The sequence below is a fragment of the Apodemus sylvaticus genome, chromosome 2 (genome assembly GCF_947179515.1).
Source record: "Apodemus sylvaticus chromosome 2, mApoSyl1.1, whole genome shotgun sequence".
Classification (NCBI taxonomy): Eukaryota; Metazoa; Chordata; class Mammalia; order Rodentia; family Muridae; genus Apodemus; species Apodemus sylvaticus.
This window is the reverse complement of record NC_067473.1, coordinates 88932194-88952272: the sequence shown is the minus strand read 5'-3', so window position 1 is coordinate 88952272 and position 20079 is coordinate 88932194. Positions and strand designations below refer to the sequence as shown.

The 20079-nt window shown below is 36.6% G+C and overlaps 1 non-coding gene across 1 annotated transcript; it reads left to right on the top strand.

Annotated features, from left to right (window-relative positions):
• The first annotated feature begins 2316 nt into the window (after positions 1-2316).
• LOC127679508 (U7 small nuclear RNA) lies at positions 2317-2377 on the top strand. The gene has a single exon (XR_007976811.1). It is a non-coding gene; the product is annotated as a U7 small nuclear RNA (small nuclear RNA).
• The last annotated feature ends 17702 nt before the right edge of the window (positions 2378-20079 follow it).

Here is a 20079-nt window from a genome sequence, read left to right as displayed (position 1 = left end):
AATTTTTAATCTTAGCCATTCTGACTGGTGTAAGATGAAATCTTAGGGTTGTTTTGATTTGCATTTCCCTAATGTCTAATGAAGTTGAGCATTTTTTAAGATGCTTCTCCGCCATCTGAAGTTCTTCAGGTGAGAATTCTTTGTTTAACTCTGTACCCCATTTTTTAATGGGGTTGTTCGGTTTTCTGGAGTCTAACTTCTTGAGTTCTTTATATATATTGGATATTAGCCCTCTATCTGATGTAGGATTGGTGAAGATCTTTTCCCAATTTGTTGGTTGCCGATTTGTCCTCTTGATGGTGTCCTTTTCCGTACAGAAACTTTGTAATTTTATGAGGTCCCATTTGTCAATTCTTGCTCTTAGAGCATACGCTATTGGTGTTCTGTTCAGAAACTTTCTCCGTGTACTGATGTCCTCAAGGGTCTTCCCCAGTTTCTGTTCTATTAGCTTCAGAGTGTCTGGCTTTATGTGGAGGTCCTTGATCCATTTGGATTTGAGCTTAGTACAAGGAGACAAGGATGGATCAATTCGCATTCTTCTGCATGCTGACCTCCAGTTGAAGCAGCACCATTTGTTGAAAAGGCTATCTTTTTTCCATTGGATGTTTTCAGCCTCTTTGTCGAGGATCAAGTGGCCATAGGTGTGTGGGTTCATTTCTGGATCTTCAATCCTGTTCCATTGATCCTCCTGCCTGTCACTGTACCAATACCATGCAGTTTTTAACACTATTGCTCTGTACTATTGCTTGAGGTCAGGGATACTGATTCCCTCAGATTTTCTTTTGTTGCTGAGAACAGTTTTAGCTATCCTGGGTTTTTTGTTGTTCCAGATGAATTTGATAATTGCTCTTTCTAACTCTGTGAAGAATTGAGTTGGGATTTTGATGGGTATTGCATTGAATCTGTATAGTGCTTTAGGCAAAATGGCCATTTTAACTATATTGATTCTACTGATCCATGAGCATGGGAGGTTTTCCCATTTTTTGAGGTCTTCTTCCATTTCTTTCTTCTGAGTCTTGAAGTTCTTGTCATACAGATCTTTCACATGTTTGGTAAGAGTCACCCCAAGATACTTTATACTGTTTGTGGCTATTGTGAAGGGGGTCATTTCCCTAATTTCTTTCTCAGCCTGCTTATCCTTTGAGTATAGGAAGGCCACTGATTTGCTTGAGTTGATTTTATAACCTGCCACTTTGCTGAAGTTGTTTATCAGCTGTAGGAGCTCTCTAGTGGAGTTCTTTGGGTCACTTAGTTAGACGATCATGTCGTCTGCAAATAATGATAGTTTGACTTCTTCCTTTCCAATTTGTATCCCTTTGACCTCCTTATGTTTTCGAATTGCCTGAGCTAGTACCTCAAGTACAATATTGAAAAGATAAGGAGAAAGGGGGCAGCCTTGTCTGGTCCCTGATTTCAGTGGGATTGCTTCAAGTTTCTCTCCATTTAGTTTGATGCTGGCTACCGGTTTGCTGTATATTGCTTTTACTATGTTTAGGTATGGGCCTTGAATTCCTGTTCTCTCCAAGACTTTAAGCATGAAAGGATGCTGAATTTTGTCAAATGCTTTTTCAGCACCTTGGAAGGAATGTTATTGTTTGACATTTACTTGGTGCATTTCTATTGGCTAGTAATGATTTCAGTTTGGTATGATCAATGTTTGTTAGCTTAATCAATCTACTTTAGACATTAGCTAAAGAATGCATTTGTTGTTGCTGGGATTAGAGTGGCTATTTACCCAAGGGAATTTTGATTGTTACAAGGGTGACATGGCTTCTGGAACAAGTTGGGGTCTGACTAGTAGCTGAGTTCATTTAGAAGGCAAACTAATCATAAAATGGAGTCTGAAAGCAAAATGTAGTTTGTAATGTTAAAGTGGGCCTTTCATGCCAGAGTGTCATACGATATTAAACAAAAGTAAAGAGATGTGGGGTTTGATGATCATTGGACAAGAACCTACCCAACTAAATTTATTGTTTATATTTACAAAGGTAGGAAGATTCCTAAATTCAAGGTCAGCCTGGAACAGAGCAAATTTAGGCAAAGGCATGGTGGACATAGTAATCTGAAAATGAAATCTCACCTAGATAGTTTATTGTCTGCTGTTGCAAAAGCAGACAAATCTCTGAATTCATTTACCATGTTTTTAAAAAAAGTACTTGCTACCTTTTTCTAAGAATCAAGTGGCTGTCATCATAAAATGCCTATTTGTAGGATAATCAAAAGAGAACCCAGAGTAAATAAATGACTGAATTGATAGATAAATAAAAGAACAGCTTTGATCTTCAAGAGAGATATAGGCAGAGTGAACTGCTTGGAGAGTGAACACAACTCTTTTAGAATTTTTCTAGCAACTTTTTTGACTTTGCTCAATAAACCCATGACCTGTCCAAGGAGCTTTTAAATTTCTTCTAGCCTAAGAGAGCTGTCTTTATCAGAGAGCTAGCTCAAGGAGACAGCTGCCAACCAGCAGTGAATTGTTTCCAGCAGGCCACAAAGCCAAAAGCTATGTACATAGAGCTGTCCAGGAAGTCATCTCAAGCAGACTTTAAGGCTCTTGTCTTGTATGCCATAATTAACTTCAAGTTGATTCCTTGAAACACCCATTCCTCAGGACTGCCAACCAAGCTGAGACTGTTCCTTGGCTTAGTCACAGGCAATGAAGGAGTTAGAAAACAGAAAGCTAGTGATAATGTAGTACAACAAAGTGCCATATTACAGGACCAGGAAGCAGCAAGTCCATGTAGCTCTGGCTTTAGCAAAGAATAGAAGGTACTAATGAGACAATTGATGCTTTTAGCTAGAACTAGGAAATTAGTTGTGATTAAGAAGAGACTACCAGCACTGAGGGGAAATGTTCTGAGAAGTGTCCTCTGAAAGCAAAAAGAAGTTGTGTTTCACAGATTGCCCAGATGCTGTGGCTGGACTTGGTAATGTGTAAGAATTACCAATGTCGTTCTGATTTTACAGGTATGAAGGAGTCATGGATTGTAGCTGTGGATTAGTACTGTGAAAAGCAAGGAAAGGTCGTTGGTAAAGGTGCAGCCTCAGTTTGAATTGACAGCCTAGGACTGATGCAAAGAGTTTAGGCCTGTCACCATGAAGAGAGCCTAACGGTGAAGCATAGTTACAGTGGAAGACTCCAGCAAATTGAACATGCCAATACTGTGGAATGATCAAAAGGAACAGGAGCAACAGTAGAGTGGAGTCAACCAGAACCTAGAGTGCTAAAAGGGCTTCCAAGCCCTGCTTGTCTATGTAAGGAACAGAGTGACATAGTTTCTACCCCTAGAACAGAGCCAGTAAGTCATGGAATTCCATGAGTGTTGATGGTTGCTTTGGGTGGAAGGCTTCTTATAAAATAATGTATATATTTTCATGCTCCTTCTTGGAGGTATGCTCTCTCTGCCAAGTTTAATGACTCCATGATAATCAGAGACAACAGAAGTTCAAGAGGCCAGGGTATGACAAATGTCTCATAAAAATGGTAGAATGCTATGACCTTCAAAATAGCACTTAAGGCTGCAGGACAGAACTCTGAAAATATGGGTTAAAAATATACAATTTCTCAATTTTTAAAATACAGGGATCCAATGTAAATTATAGGAGCAAATTCTTGGGCCTGGAAAAACAGGCAACTGCATTATGAACCAGTTTGTCAGATAGATAAGAAAGAAGGAGATCCATAGATTTAGGGAGTGGTGATTGAAGTGCAAGGTCATACTCAGCTATGTTGACAAATCCAGGAAGATCTTTGAATTCTTTTGCAATGTTAAAAGAAATGTACTTATTGTCCTTTTCCTAAGAGTCAAGAGGCTAATGCCATGGAATTCCTTGGACGGTCAAGAAGGAATATAAAATAAATGACCTAAATGACTGAATTTGTTGGTGTCTAAGAATCACCACACAAACCATACAACCCGTAATCTCAACAAGAATATTTTATTTAACACACATTCTGATACACAACATTCATGACCTCAAAAAATACTTGGAAGCCTAATTGTGGTACTCATCTGCCGTCATGGTAGGCTTTTTATACGTAAACTAGGTTCAAAAGTTTAAAAGCAAGCACTGAAGGGGTATAACGTTTAGGCTAACTATATAAATTATTCTCTGCCATCCTTTAAGCTAATTGGGCCTGAGTGACATAGAGGGATAGTGGGCCAGTGGTAAACAGGGTAATTTCAGAATATAAATAATTCATGCAAACCTTTTTTGCCTATTAGTAGAAATCTTTAGTGTTAGCTACGAATAATTACTTTGGGGAAGTAGAGTCTGAGAATATGAACTTAATTTTACCTGATGAACAAAATGGAGACTGAATACAAAATGGTTACAATCAAAAGGAATAGGCTTCAAAGAATTCAAATGTAACTAAAAGACTGGACTTTTGGTCTGCATGAGATGAGCTAGCAGAGAGCAATAGCAGTTATTTTTTACAATTTTTTTCTAGCAAGACATGGGATGTCTGGATAGCTCTGAAGAATGAACACAGATCTTCAAAAATATTTTTCTAACAGAATTTCTAATGTGGTTGGAAAATCCATGAAGAGTCAACACAGCTCTTTTAGAATTTTTTTATATCTCTTTTAGAATTTTCTTTTCTAAAAGGATTGCTGGCCTTGGTCAGAAATCCCAAGAATTACTAAGAGAGCTAACATAGATCCTTTAGAATGTTTTCAATCAGCTATCTAGAGCTGTCTGAAGAGTTTTCTGGCTTTCTGATTCTGACCAGAAAATTCATGAATTACATTTAGAATTTTTCTAACAGGAAGAAATTTTTCTAGCAGCTTTTATGACTTTGTTTGAAAAATCTATTCACTATCCTGAGAGCTTTCAGATTTTTTTTAGCAAGAGAGATCTGTCTCAAGCAGAGAGAGCTGTCTTGAGAGAGAGCTGTTTCAAGCAGAAAGCTGTCTTGCACAGACTACAGAGCCAAGAGCTATCTACAGAGAACTGTCTACAGAGCAATTTAGAGCAGACACAGGCCCTCGCCTGAGACCCACTATTGGTTCAAATCATTTGTTTCACCACTCTCAAACACCCTTCTCTCAGATACTGCTATCCAAGGTGAGGGTGGTCCTTGATGGAGGGAAGAGCTAGAGAAGTGACCCAAGCTCTTTGGAGGAGCCCACAAGATTATGTGTAGATTACAGAGACTGGTAAAAGAAACTATGAAGTTGAAGTTGCTTTGGATACCAGGAGATATTAGAGATGCCAGAGATGTGGGATATCTGCAGAGAAAATCTACAGTGGAACCATATAAAGAAAGAGGACTGTGCTACAGTCAACAAAGATGAAAGAACTTAGAAATATGAAGACAGCTTTAACAACAGGCATGGAGATTCTAAGTTTGTAGGTTCCCAGCTGAGTTTTGGTCTTGCTTTGGTTCAGTATTTCTTCACTTGGCATTTTAGAATGGTAATGTATACCTGTTGGTGGTGAAGGTATATGATCTGCTTTTCATGGTCGATATGCCCCAAGGTCCAGACAAAATTCATGTATCATCCTATATCGAAATCTAGATCAAGGCTTCATTTCAAGGATGCAGGGATGGTTCAATATATGGAAATACATCAAAGTAATCTACTACATAAACAATCTCAAAGCAAAAAAAAAAAAAAACCCACAGGATCATGTATCTCATTAGATGCTAAAGAAGCATTTGAAAATATTCTGCATCCCTTCATGATAAAAGCATTGGAAAGATCAGGAATTCAAGGCCCATACCTAAACATAGTAAAAGCAATATACAGCACACCATTTAGCAACATCAAACTAAATGGAGAGAAACTTGATGCAATTCCACTAAAATCAGGGACTAGACTAGACACTATCTCCATATCTATTCAATGTAGTACTTGACTTCTAGCTAGAGAAATTAGAGAATTAGACAAAAGGAGGTCAAAGAGATAAAAATTGAAAAAGAAGTCAAATAATCACTATCTTCAGAGGATATGAGTATGCACTTAAGTGACCCAAAAACCTCCACCAGAGAATTCCTATAGCTGATAAACAACTTTAGCAAAGTGGTTGGATATAAAATTAAATCAAGAAAATCAGTAGCCTTCCTATATACAAAGGATAAACAAGCTGTGAAAGAAATCAGGGAAATAACAACCTTAATAAATATATATATAAAATATCGAGTTAGCTTTGGCAGCTTGGTCCCTAATAAATCTTTTTTTTCCACCCACTTGAGAGGCCCAGTTACCAGTTTTGACTGAGTATTTACAACTACTTGTAACAGTAAACCTGGGAGAGTAGAGCCTAAACACCAAGGCAGATGAAAGACTCATGCAATAGCCAACTTTATTCAAAGCATATAGTCTGATGCTTGGTTCAGTCTCTAAGATGCGTGTTAGGTCTCAAACCCTAAACAAATGGCTGATATGCCTGTGTCTTCCTGTAACGCTCACTTTATACCTGTTACAGAGTATGGCTGGTATATACCACTCCCTGCTTTAAAGTTTTCCCGCCCAGTGGTTGGGCTTCTCCCCCCTTAGCTGGCATTCCCTATACAATCCAGTCACTTTAGGTAGCTGGTGGTTTTATCTACTCTCTTGGCCTGTTTCTAGGCACAGGTTGCCCCTTTTGGTCAGCAGATATTCTCCCTAAGCTCTTCTCACATGGCTCAGGGTCATGTCTACTCAGACCTCTCCATGATGACCCCATGTCTGCCTGTGCTCTACATTTCATCTATAGTAAGCTTTTCCCTCAACCATATCTATGTGCATTCATGTCCTTTTCTTTTTCTTTCTTCTTTTTCCTTTATCCAATGCCAAAGCCTGGATCATTCATGTCCTTTTCCTTTTATTTCTTGTCTTCATTCCATTAGTTTCTGTTTGTCCTCTGACCCAGTTTTCCTATCTGTTCTGTATCTGTTTTAGCAGTTCAATTATATTCACAAACTTACCGTGATTTACTGCTGATCTTAAATGGATGAATTCATTTTCTTAGCGACATCAGTACCCTAATGGCTTCACATATAGTTATTAACCAGCCTATAATTAAAATGTTTGGTGAAATTATTGCTCATTTTAAAACAGGGTTTGGATTTCTATTTAGTTGTAAAAACACAGGAATTCAGTTGTAACTCTTAGTAAAGCAATGAGTTGAAATACTGATTTTAGGTGGTATTCTTGGTTTATTTGTTATTTTAATGTTTTATCAGTTTTTATTGTTCATTTTTCTTTTATTTGCTATTAGTGGGACATTTGCTTTTGTTATAGCATGTTAACAGCAAAGAAAACTCAACTTATTGTCTTATTTCAAATCCATTTTTCTCTTTTATCATTAGACAGGGAGTAAATCTATTGCTAAACATATAAGTCAATCATAAAATTTACAAATGTATCATTTTCACAAAATAATGAATTTATTTTCTCTTATAAATGATTGAAAATATTTATGTATTCTAGAACTTGCTCAGGATATGCTTTCTGAACAAATTAAACATGGTATTTTGCCACAGTGCTAGACTTAACAAAAGCTAAACAATTTCTCTTGGTTATTAAAACTGAATCTTTATAAGTGGCCATACGAGTTTCTGACAATGCGTTATGAATTAGACATGGCCTGTACAGTTATTAATTTTCTTCATGTTGCACCTAAAAATGATTATTATAGATCTATCCATAAGAAGAAAAGACTTAGATACTGCCCAATTTGATTCCCTTTACTGTGATATACATCATTATCACAGACACCTTTTAGGGAAGAGTACGTATTTTATCTTAACACTTTTCTATTGGTTATTTTATTTATTTATATTTCAAATGTTGTTTCACTTCCTGGTGGTCTCCCTTCCAAAACCCTACCTCCATTTCCACTCTCCTCTGTTTCTAGGAGGTTGCTGCTCCACTCACCCACCCACTCTCACCTTACTTCTCTAGTATCCGCCTACACTGGGGCAACAAGCCTGCCCAGGATGAAGGACCTCTTCTCTCATTGATATTCAACAGGGCCCTCCTCTGCTACATATGCAGCTGGAGTCATGGGTCCCTCCATGTGTACTCTCTGGTTAGTGGTTTAGTTCCTGGGAGCTCTGGGGAGCCAGGTTACTTGATATTGTTGCTCTTCCTATGGTGTTACAATCCTCTTCAGCTCCTGAAATCTTTCTCCTAGCCCTTCCATTGGGATCCCCAGGCTCAGTCTGATAATTGGCCAGGAATATCTGCATCTGTATTAGTCAGTTGCTGGCAGAGCCTCTCAAGGGGCAACTATACCAGACTACTCTCAGTAAGCACTTCTTGGCATCAGCAATAGTGTTGCGGTTTGGTGACTACAGACAGAATGGATTCCTAAGTCAGACGGTCTTTGGATGATCTTTCCCTCTGTCTCTGCTTCTTTTTCTTGGCCCTGAATTTCCTTTGGACAGGAACAATTCTGTGTTAAAAATTTTGAGTTGGGTGGGTGGCCCCATCTCTCAACTGAGGGCAGTCCCTATCTATTTGATATGGTCTCTACAGGTTTTATCTCTCCTTTGTTGGATATTTCAGCTAATGCCATCGCTGTTTTCTCTTAGGAGTGTTTCACTTCCTTAACATCTGGGACTTTCTAATGGCTACCCTCAGTTCCTCACACCCTGCTGCTACATAATTCTATTCATTTTCCTGACCCTCTAGACTTCAATCCCTTCTCTTCCTGTACTTGATCCTGCCCCCCTTTTCTTTCCCCTCTTCTCTCCCTTCCAGGTCCCTTTCTCTATCTACCTCCCATGATTACTGTGTTCACTATGCTATGGGGGATTGAAGCATCCACACTTTGGGCTTCCTTCTTGTTAAGCTTTATATAGTCTGTGAATTGTATTGTGGGTATTCTGAGATTTTGGGCTAATATCCACTTATTAGGGAGTACGTACCATGTGTGTCCTTTTATGTCTCAGTTACCTCACTTAGGATGATGTTTTCTAGTTCCATCCATTTGCCTATAAGTTTCATGAATTCATTGTTTTTAACTGCTGAGTAGTACTTCATTGTCTAAATATACCACATTTTTTTTTGTATCCATTTTTCTGTTGAAAGATATTTGGGTTGTTTTCCAGCTTCTTGCTATCAAAAGTAAGGGTGCTAAGAACATAATGGAGCATGTGTCTTTTTTTATGTGTTAGAGTGCCTTTTAGGTATATCCCCAGTATGGCTGGATCTTCAGGTAGAACTATTTCCAGTTTTCTTAGGAACCATTGGATTGTCTTCCCAAGTGGTTTTATCAGCGTATAATCCTACCAGCCATAGAGGATTGATTGTTCCTCTTCCTTCGTAATCTCAACAGCATTTGCTGTTGCCTGAACTTTTGATCTTGTCATTCTAGGTGGTGTGAGGTAGAATCTCAGGGTCATTTTAATTTACCTTTCCCCAATGACTAATGATGTTGAACATTTCTTAGGTGCTTCTTGGTCATTCAATATTCCTCGGTTGAGAATTCTTTGTTTATCTTTGTACCTGATTTTTAATAGGGTTATTTGGTTCTCTTGAATCTAACTTCTTGAGTTTTTGGTATATTTTGGATATTAGCCCTTTTTTGAATATAGGATATATGTTATCTTTTTCCAATCTGTAGATGGCTGCAATGACTCAGATAATCTTATACTTTTACTTCACAGAGTATGATCTCTAGCAATAACTAGAAGTAGGAACTGAAGTAAAGACCAAAGAGGAATGATGATTGTTGTTCGTGGTTTGCTCAGTCAGCCTTCTAACATAACCTCATGTTAGAGGCTCATGGACATTCCTTCCAGGACCTCATGGACATTCGTGACACCATCCACAGAAAAATGGACCTTCCTTCAACCATTATTAATCCAGTAAATGCCCCTCTATCTTCACAAAGTACAATCTTAAGTAAATGTATTCAATTTATCTTCTCATTTTCCAGATTACACGAGTTTATATCAAATTGACAAGAAACAACAATAACAACTACTAGAATTTACCCCATGCAATTGACCCATAATTTCATCACTATCAAATTATAACAATTTTTTGTTGCTCGTTCTCATGCTCATGTTATTATAATATAAAGTATATCTTAACTTTTAATATCCCACAGTTTTTAAACAATTCAAACACTTTAAAGTTGTAATCTCTTTAAAAATATCTAATGTCTCTTTGAAAGTCTAATGTCTATCTACTGTGGTCTCCTATAAAATTAGAAAAAAAATGGTTATATACTTCTTATTGCAAGAAGCAGGGCATGGTGATAATCAAAGCAAAGCAAATCTCAAATACAACAATGTAAAAATCCTAGCCTCTCTGCAAGAACTTTGACTATGTTACTTGGCAATATAACATTCCTTCTCCCCTGACTCTTTCTATTCTGGGGCCTTATCTGTAGCTGAGCATGCTACTTTAAGACAAGCCTATGGGAATTTTTGAAGAGACTACAAAACTGCCCTATGTTGCCAATTCCTCCGGTTCTATACATGACTCCTTTATGCCTTTAAAACAAATGCTTGTGAGACTCTCAGATACATCACCACACTTGGCCCAGCTTGAGATATAACACTGCATCCTCTTGACCACAGTTTCTCTGTGCTAATTCTGAAGAAAGTCTTTCCAGAAGAGTTTGCTTCAGTAACACTAGTCTCTTTTTATCCATAGCTAATTCTAAGACCCATCTAGTCAGTACCAATTGGCAGACTGAAACAAGGTTTTTTCCGCCATGGTGGTGATGGATTTTTGTTTGCTTGTTTTGTTTTGTTTTCCAGTGGGGCTTGTCTCTTACTAATCACAACTGATTCTTTTAGTTCTACATGAATAGAAACTGCAGATTGTTATTTCCAAATAGCACACAAGTGGTTGGTTGTGGTAAAGTCTTTGAAGCATTCTCACACTTTGTACTGAAATAGCATAAACCAGATTACCAGCATCTGCATTTCACTCAGCGGTCCTAATTTCCAAGCTCCAAAACAACAGCTCCTTAAAATCTGAGCACTCAAGGACTTTTCCATTTCAAAGGTCAAAATTTCACAGTCTTTCCAAACAGAACATGGTCAAGTCTGTCACAGCAGTATCCTACTCTCTGATCCCAAATTCTGTCCTAGTTTGCTTTTCCATTGTTGTGCTAAGCACTAAAAGCAACAGATGGAAAATAGAGTCATTTCATTTTATACTTTCACTTTGTAGTCAACCACTGAAGGAAACAGTGAAGAAACTAAAAGGCAGGAACCTAGAGGCAAGGACCTGGAGGCAGACATAAAAGCAGGTATCATGGAGTAATGCCACTTACTTATTTATTCTTCATGACTCTATTATGGTGGTATTTTATTTACTCCAAGATGAAAGGCTTAGAGATGGTACCACCCACAGTTGTCTGATCATCTCTCATCAATAATTAATCAAGAAAACACCTCGCATACTTGCTAGCAGTTAAATCTCATGGAGGCATTTTCTCATTTGGAATTCCTTCTTCAAAGATGACGCAATCTTGGGTCAAGTTCAAAAAGAACAGAGACAACACACACACACACACACACACACACACACACACACATTAAGCCTTTTTTAATTACCTTGCTGAGCACATCAGATAGGTAAGTTATAAAAAAACTACTTAAGTTTTTTTGTATAGTCATTATTCTGCCTGACTTATTAATGAAAAATGATCATACTTTGTATTATCTGGAGCTACATTGAACATCAGTTTCTCAAATACATACAGATGAGTTTACACATCCATTTGTCCCAACAGATTGCAATATTTATTATTTATACTCATTAATTAATGAATGTTTCTGCTTCCCACCAGCATATGACTTTATACAGACAAGATGGCAGATGTCAGACACAGTGAGAGTAGGAACTTGTGATGGTAAGGCAGATCCCACACTCACTCTTCTATGCATAGAACGTTGTAGTATTTTTATCATTAATTATGTTCTTGACTGTTTCTCCAAGTGCAGCCATTTCTGTAGGAAGCCAAAGATATACTAAAAGAATGTTATAGTGTTAAAGTAAATTGCTATATATTGAACAACACAGATTTTATAGACATTAAAAAACATTTGAAAAAATTTCAGTATCATCCTTAAATATACTCTTGTCTCTAATAATTTGTTAAAATAAAATTAAGTCATGTAAAGAGATTTTGCTCTGAACTTTGTAAGTTAGTAAATTTTTTCATATTCTTAGTTACAGTCATGGGTCATGCTTATTCCAAATATGAGTTCTTGACCATATATATAAATGTAATGTTTATGTAAAAAACATAATGTAAAAAATGTAATATTTTTTGTAATATGTAAAATGTAAAATAATGTAAAAATATAGATTACATTTGCTGCAAAGAATTTATTTTTATTCTGTTATCTACCTGGCTTCTTATTAGAAATTTGTAAGATATGCCAAAAATATACTTATCCTATAAATGTTTCCTATCATTTCTCTGAAGAAGTAAGGAAACAGAATGATTTTTCATGTGTTAAAATCCTGCCAAGGAGGCATTTTAGAGGATGGTCTGTTCAAGTGTTGTTATCTCTGATGATCTCTGTGGTGTTGCTGCAGAGCTTTTTTTGTTGTTGTTGTTGTTGTTTCTTTTTTGGTATAACCCTCTCTTCTTTTTTAGCCTTAATCTCTCCAGTCTGTGTGAGAAGGAACTATACCTAAGGTAACAAATTAAGCTTAAAGAAATCTGTGGGAAAGACCACTTGGTATTTAAATTTCAATGCACATTCATTCATATGCTGTCTTTAAACAAGGATTACTTACTAATTCTTTCTGGAGAAAGTGGTATGTGTCTCAGGAACTAAGTAGGGACCACTATTTCAACAACTTCATATGGAAACAATACTTAGTATGAAAACAAGTAAAATATAACAAAAATGTTAGGAACAGTTAACGAGGTAAATATTCCCTGGAATGGTCACTTAAAAAATTTTCCCTGTTCTTAAAACTTCTGAGGCTGGACAATGTTGCCAACACCTGGTTAGGCTTTCAGAGACTGGATACTCTGTCTTTTAAGTGCTCTATGTAAACACATATTACTACACTAAATCAAGCCTTAGTACAACATTGCATTTGCTTAGCCATCTGTTATATTTGCATAGACAGAGTCCAGGCTATTCCCTGAGGCTCTACAACTTAATCAAATACTCTATTTACACAGTCTAGTATTTCCTGAGAGCTGCCTCTGCTGATGAAGTTTACATGGCTCTGTCTATCAATTAGTTCTAGCTACTTGCCAATTAGCTAATAAAACTAGAATGGTAGCTTAGACTGACATGTTAGTTAAAAGGCCTTTCATGCGTATAAACTTTTAAAAGAATGTTGACATTGTTGGATTCTTTTAGTTAGTTACTTTGATTCCTCTTATTGATAAGAAAACATGATTCATTTCAAGAGGGATGAAGATAGTTTGTTCTGGAGACAATTTTCATTATATCCATGCCCCTAGGATACTCTAAATTTCATGTTTAAATATGGAGATAGTTTTATATGTATTTTGTCATGGCACATTAAGCCTTTTTTAATTACCTTGCTGAGCACATCAGATAGGTAAGTTATAGCAAGCCTTGCACACAATTTGGCAACAGTCTTAGATATGTGATTGACAGAACAAGACTTTACTGTTAATGTAATATATTGCAAATGGTTTCATGTGTTTGGGAGCCTATTAGTTCCAACAGAAAACTGTAGCAAGGATGGCTATTTAGGACGGTAAAGCTAGCCCCACATGCATTATCTATCATTAAGCTCTGGAATGGCAACATTCCAACTTGCCTGCATGTTAACATTTTAATCCCTCAGTTGGTCTTTTCAGGCATAGCTTCTTTTCCAGGAACTCTCCTTCTCACCCTCAAAACAAGTTCTGACTATTACAGACTCATCTAAAACATTGAGATACAATAAGCAATGAGGATTAACATTGTTTGAGCCTGTCAAAACAACTAAAGGATGGTGTACATTTTACTAGTGAGTGATTCTGGAAATTTCCAATAAAAAAGAATCATTTGAACAAACGAAATCATTAGTGAAATAAGTTATATTTAAAGAAATGACTGGACTTATTCTTGTCCCTTGTATATGCATGTGTGTATATTTAAACTAATAAAGACATCCTCATATTTGTGTATTGTATTATTATGTTTTATATAGTAAAATGATATATTAAATACAGTACTCATGACCTCAAGAATGTTGTAAAACATATCTGTCCATATAATACACTATTTCGAGTGTTTTGTTTTTTCTTTGTTTTGTTTTAATGAGAAGTTTTGCTGTGTAGCCTTGACTGTCCTTGAACATGGTCTGTAGATCAGGCAAGGGAACTCATAGGGATTCATCTACCTCTACCTCCTGAGTGTTGAGATTAAAGACATGCACCAGCACCACCTTACACATTCCCATATTCAACACATCTATTTTGTCCAACACTATGTTCTTCATAAGATATTCTAGAAGGCTTGATGAGTAAACCTATTATCGTCCTCTGCCTTGACCAAGGTTTGTGTATTTTCAAGTCAGATATACGGAAGAAACATTTACACTAAAGCAAAGCACTGTGTTCATTGACAAGAATTTTAAAAGTGGAGACAGGTTGAATAGATAGTGAAAATATTCATCCCTCAGAAGGACCCTTCATTTGTAGCACTTCCTCCCTCATGAGTGTCTTCCAGGGAGGTAGTAACCAGGGAGTTACTATTTAGAGGTCAGCCTCAGCCTTGCTTCACTGTGTCAATAAAAGGATCACAGTTCTAGCTATGCTCCACTGTGTTGTTAAGCGGATTTGAAGAGAATTTGGAATGTCACTTATGTTCCTTTGTCTGAATAAATGCTGTCAAATGTAAATTTCTCCACTTTCATCTCTTCTCATCCATCAGACCAAAGTTCCTGTCAAATATTGAACTTTTTATTCTCTAAGTTTGTCTTCCTCAGAACTTCATGTAGTTTGAATCCACAAAGAGCATGGATTTCAGGCTGGATTATTTCACCTATCAGCTTGCATGTAATGCTCCTTCCTGTCTCTCTGTAGGTCCAGGCCCCCTTCTTTACTGCTCAGTGATAATCAATGATATATGTAGGCCACTAACATTTTGTCATGTATTAAAGGATGATTTTATTGATTTTAGCTTAGATTAATAATGAATGAAACTGACTTCAGTATTTATGTGCAATCTTTTTGTCAGTTTACATAGATTGACTTTCTTGGAGATGATAAACAAAATGTCTAGATCCTGTGGGGATAGTGTGCAGTGATTGGGAGCTACCCTTCAATATTGCTTTCCATCTGGCTTTCTCACTAACAAAGAAACAGGGCTCCTATCACTTCGTATCGGTCCCAGCACTAGGAATGATAACATTTAACTATTCATAATGGTATTATTGCACTAATCAATTTGGAATTCTTTAACAGCATATGACATGGAACTTTTTTCTGAGGATTTAGCATCCATTTCTTAACACAACCACTAAGACATTGAGTGCTTAGACCTTGCTTAAAGATGGCTACAACTGTTGTGAAATGACACCAGGACTAAGGCAACCTACAAAAGTAAGCATTGTAATTGGGGCTTTCCTTTCACTTCAGAGGCTTTTGTGGCAGGCAGTCATAGTGCTGGTAGCTGAGAGCTTACATCATGATACACAGGTAAGAAGCAGAAAGAAAGCAAGAGGGCCCTATTGCTAGGGCTTTGAAAGGTCAAGGCTTACTTTCAGTGGCCTACCTCCACAGACAGAGACATATTTCCTACTTCTTACTAAACAGTCCACTAGTGGGGATAAAACATTAGGAAAAAAAGAGGCCTATAGGGCTATTTTCATTCTATAGGGCTACTCTCATTCAAACCATCATAGACATGATGATTTAGAAGTTTGCTTGTTTTAGAAGTGCTTGTTTTTCAAACTGGCTTTTAGGTCATTTTTGTAGCTGATGTACATATCTGAACCATATTCTGGTCACTTCTTTAAGTACTAACAATAAAATGAGGAGATGAGGATAAGGGATTAAGTTCTTGAAAATATAAACTTCCAGGCAAAAGTATCTTATGTCAAAAAATATAATTATATTGCTATTAATGCTTGTAACATATATTATGTTAATATTTATAAGTTTTCATATTCAGGACTGCATCAGAGCTCAGGACCCACTGGTACTCTTTAGATAGTGTCCGTATGTCCCAACTCACAGTGAATCATTTATTCCACACAATGACATTATAAGAAGCACAAAACGAATATACACAGTTATTAGAAAATGAAAAGAAAATATGTATGGTGCAGTTATTATAAAAGCAAAATAATTTGGTAGTTTATAAGAAATTCTGCCATTCCTTGAGATTTTTAAAAATGTTATAATTAGCATTTAGAGAAAACGTTATGCATGTGGATATAATTCAAAGCATGGCAATGATGACAGTACATGATATAAAAGCCAAGAACGCAAATTAAAACATTACAGTTTTGGTAAGTGAGCAATAGCTTCAGGGACCTATGAACATAAACTACTAGTGACCTTACCTCATGTTACCAAAACATGGTTTTCCTCCACCTCCGCTCTCTCCACATGCCCTAGAGTCCTGCTGTCTCTAAAATAGAGTTGTCTCAATTTTCACAAACTGTCAGGCAATGAGATATGCCTTTTTCTTCTTATATTTATGGATAGCTGAAATTCCTGAGGGTACGAATCACTCAAGATAGTTAAAGATGTTTAGACAAGAAATAGTGGTTCAAAATGTGACAAGAAAAGGCATAAGTTAGATAAGATAAAGAAACTCTTAGTCATATGGTCGATTGAAGCAATCAGACAAGGTGCCAAAGAGAGCGAGGTACCATAAGTAAACACTGCTCAGATGCAAGAGAAATTTAGAGATATATTCTGTACAGGAGGAAGAAAAATTATCCATGTTTCAGAGAAAAAATATTCTAGCACTATTAAACCAACATGCAGTTTATGACTTATTAACGTAAACAAATGTTACCTCTAAAGGGATTCTGTGGTAACATTTTACACTTAAACACTTTAAAATGACTTTAAAGGTTTCACCAAGGGCATCTCTCAACCCTCACTGGAGAAGCTCCTTGCAGTAGATGTTGGTGGGCAGAGTACAGACTTTGGGATGCTTGACCTTAAATGGAATATTTAGATTACATTCTTCTCCTTGAGCCTCAGTAATCTTGTTTGAAGACAGAATGGAAAAAAAAGTATTAGTCAGTAGGGAGAGATGACTTCATGGAACGGGCATTTCCCAGGTAGAAAAGTTCAGGTGCATGGACAAACTCATGATGATTGTGATAGCACCCCCAAGAGCTGCACAAACCCAAACAAGCCAACAACAAATAAAAAGCAAAACAAAACTAATAACAAAATAGCAAAACACCCCAATATGGAAGGAAGATTGCCATGAAGTTGCAGCCCAGCACAAGAAGTTATTGGCATTTGATTACTTCTGAGAAAGGGAAAAGTCGGTTTACTTCAATGGAGTGGCATTGGGTATATTGGCACACTTTTTCAGGTCTGCTGCCTGGAAGTAATCAATCAAAAAAGCTGAGTTACAAGTATGTACTTGTTTGTTTGTTTGTTTATATTTTTTGTTTGTGTGTTTGTTTGTTTTTAAAGAGGAGGAAGATGAAGTTGAGTAGGTAGGAAGGCAGAGAGGAACTTAAGGAATTGGAAGGGAATGAATAAAAACAATATATATTGTATAAAATTTTCAAATAACAAAAACATAAAACATCTCTTCATGTTGATTCAACACATATTTACTGAATTTTTTCAAGGAAAAATAATGAAGAGTTTAACCATTGTCCTTATAAAGTATTTACAGCTTAAATATTGTTTATTCACTTATCTGATTATATATAATAGAAATGGTTTCCTGACTATGGTATATTTCTTAGTTTCCTTTAATTCTGCCTATCAAAATCAACCATTTTCCCTACTATTCTATTATGCTTATTCCACAGTGATTATTAGCCATACATACTTTATTTGTATGGATTAATTTCATTATCCCAAAATAATTGAGTATAAAATCTATATTTTTAAAAGCTGTACTAGAAAAATGACATAAATAGCAATAGCATTTCATTTATGGAATGATGTATAAGTATAAAATAACATTTGAGGCTTATTTGAAACATAAGCCAGTTATTATTTAAATTATGTAATTTGTTAAGTTTTGATGTATATGTACAACTTAAAAATCAACATTATAATCAAGATAATGAACATATCCATCACAACCAAAAGTCATGTTCTGTAATTGCTTCTTCCCACTTTTCTCTCACACCAAATACATTCCTGAAAATATTTACTGTTTCCTCTTACTACCGTTGATTTTGAATATTATTAAATCATTCACAAATGCAACAAATGATTATACTCTGTTTTGCCTTACTCCATAAACTCAGAATAAATAATAATTTTAATGTACTTCCATTAGTTTCTAAAGAATAACCCATTATTTATTATCCCTGAAACAATTTCACTGAATTAATTTATTACATGCTTGAACACTCATGTAACCAAAATTCTACTGTGTATCCTAGAATTTTGACATCATTACACATTACTTTGCTTTAAATATGCATGTCAAAATCCTTGTGTGTTCTTTGGCTTGTTTGGGCCAAATAACAAAATAGAATTACCGGAATTGGTATTTAAATAATGGCAGCACTCTAAAATTTTCATAATTTTATATTTTAATCAGCAATGTGACATTCATTAATGGACATCTTTTTTTTTTTTTTTTTTTTTTTTTTTGGCCTTGTGCTCCATTTGACTTTTATTAGCTCGTGCACTGAAACAGACTCTGTAATGACACAGGCTGGGTTTGATGCCATCTTCAGACACATCTAGAGAACTTTCTTTTTTTTTTTTATTCGATATAATTTATTTACATTTCAAATGATTTCCCCTTTTCTAGCCCCCCCACTCCCCGAAAGTCCTGTAAGCCCCCTTCTCTTCCCCTGTCCTCCCTCCCACCCCTTCCCACTTCCCGGTTCAGGTTTTGCCGAATACTGTTTCACTGAGTCTTTCCAGAACCAGGGGCCACTCCTCCTTTCTTCTTGTATCTCATTTGATGTGTGGATTATGTTTTGGGTATTCCAGTTTTCTAGGTTAATAACCACTTATTAGTGAGTGCATACCATGATTCATCTTTTGAGTCTGGGTTACCTCACTTAGTATGATGTTCTCTAGCTCCATCCATTTGCCTAAGAATTTCATGAATTCATTGTTTCTAACGGCTGAATAGTACTCCATTGTGTAGATATACCACATTTTTTGCATCCACTCTTCTGTTGAGGGATACCTGGGTTCTTTCCAGCATCTGGCAATTATAAATAGGGCTGCTATGAACATAGTAGAGCATGTATCCTTATTACATGGTGGGGAATCCTCTGGATATATGCCCAGGAGTGGTATAGCAGGATCTTCTGGAAGTGAGGTGCCCAGTTTTCAGAGGAGCCACCAGACTGATTTCCAGAATGGTTGTACCAATTTGCAACCCCACCAGCAGGGAAGGAGTGTTCCTCTTTCTCCACATCCTCTCCAACACCTGCTGTCTCCTGAATTTTTAATCTTAGCCATTCTGACTGGTGTAAGATGAAATCTTAGTGTTGTTTTGATTTGCATTTCCCTAATGACTAATGAAGTTGAGCATTTTTTAAGATGCTTCTCCGCCATCCGAAGTTCTTCAGGTGAGAATTCTTTGTTTAAATCTGTAGCCCATTTTTTAATAGGGTTGTTCGGTTTTCTGGAGTCTAACTTCTTGAGTTCTTTATATATATTGGATATTAGCCCTCTATCTGATGTAGGATTGGTGAAGATCTTTTCCCAATTTGTTGGTTGCCGATCTGTCCTCTGGATGGTGTCCTTTGCCTTACAGAAACTCTGTAACCTTATGAGGACCCATTTGTCAATTCTTGCTCTTAGAGCATAAGCTATTGGAGTTCTGTTCAGAAACTTTCTCCCTGTACCGATGTCCTCAAGGGTCTTCCCCAGTTTCTTTTCTATTAGCTTCAGAGTGTCTGGCTTTATGTGGAGGTCCTTGATCCATTTGGATTTGAGCTTAGTACATGGAGACAAGGATGGATCATTTCGCATTCTTCTGCATGCTGACCTCCAGTTGAACCAGCACCA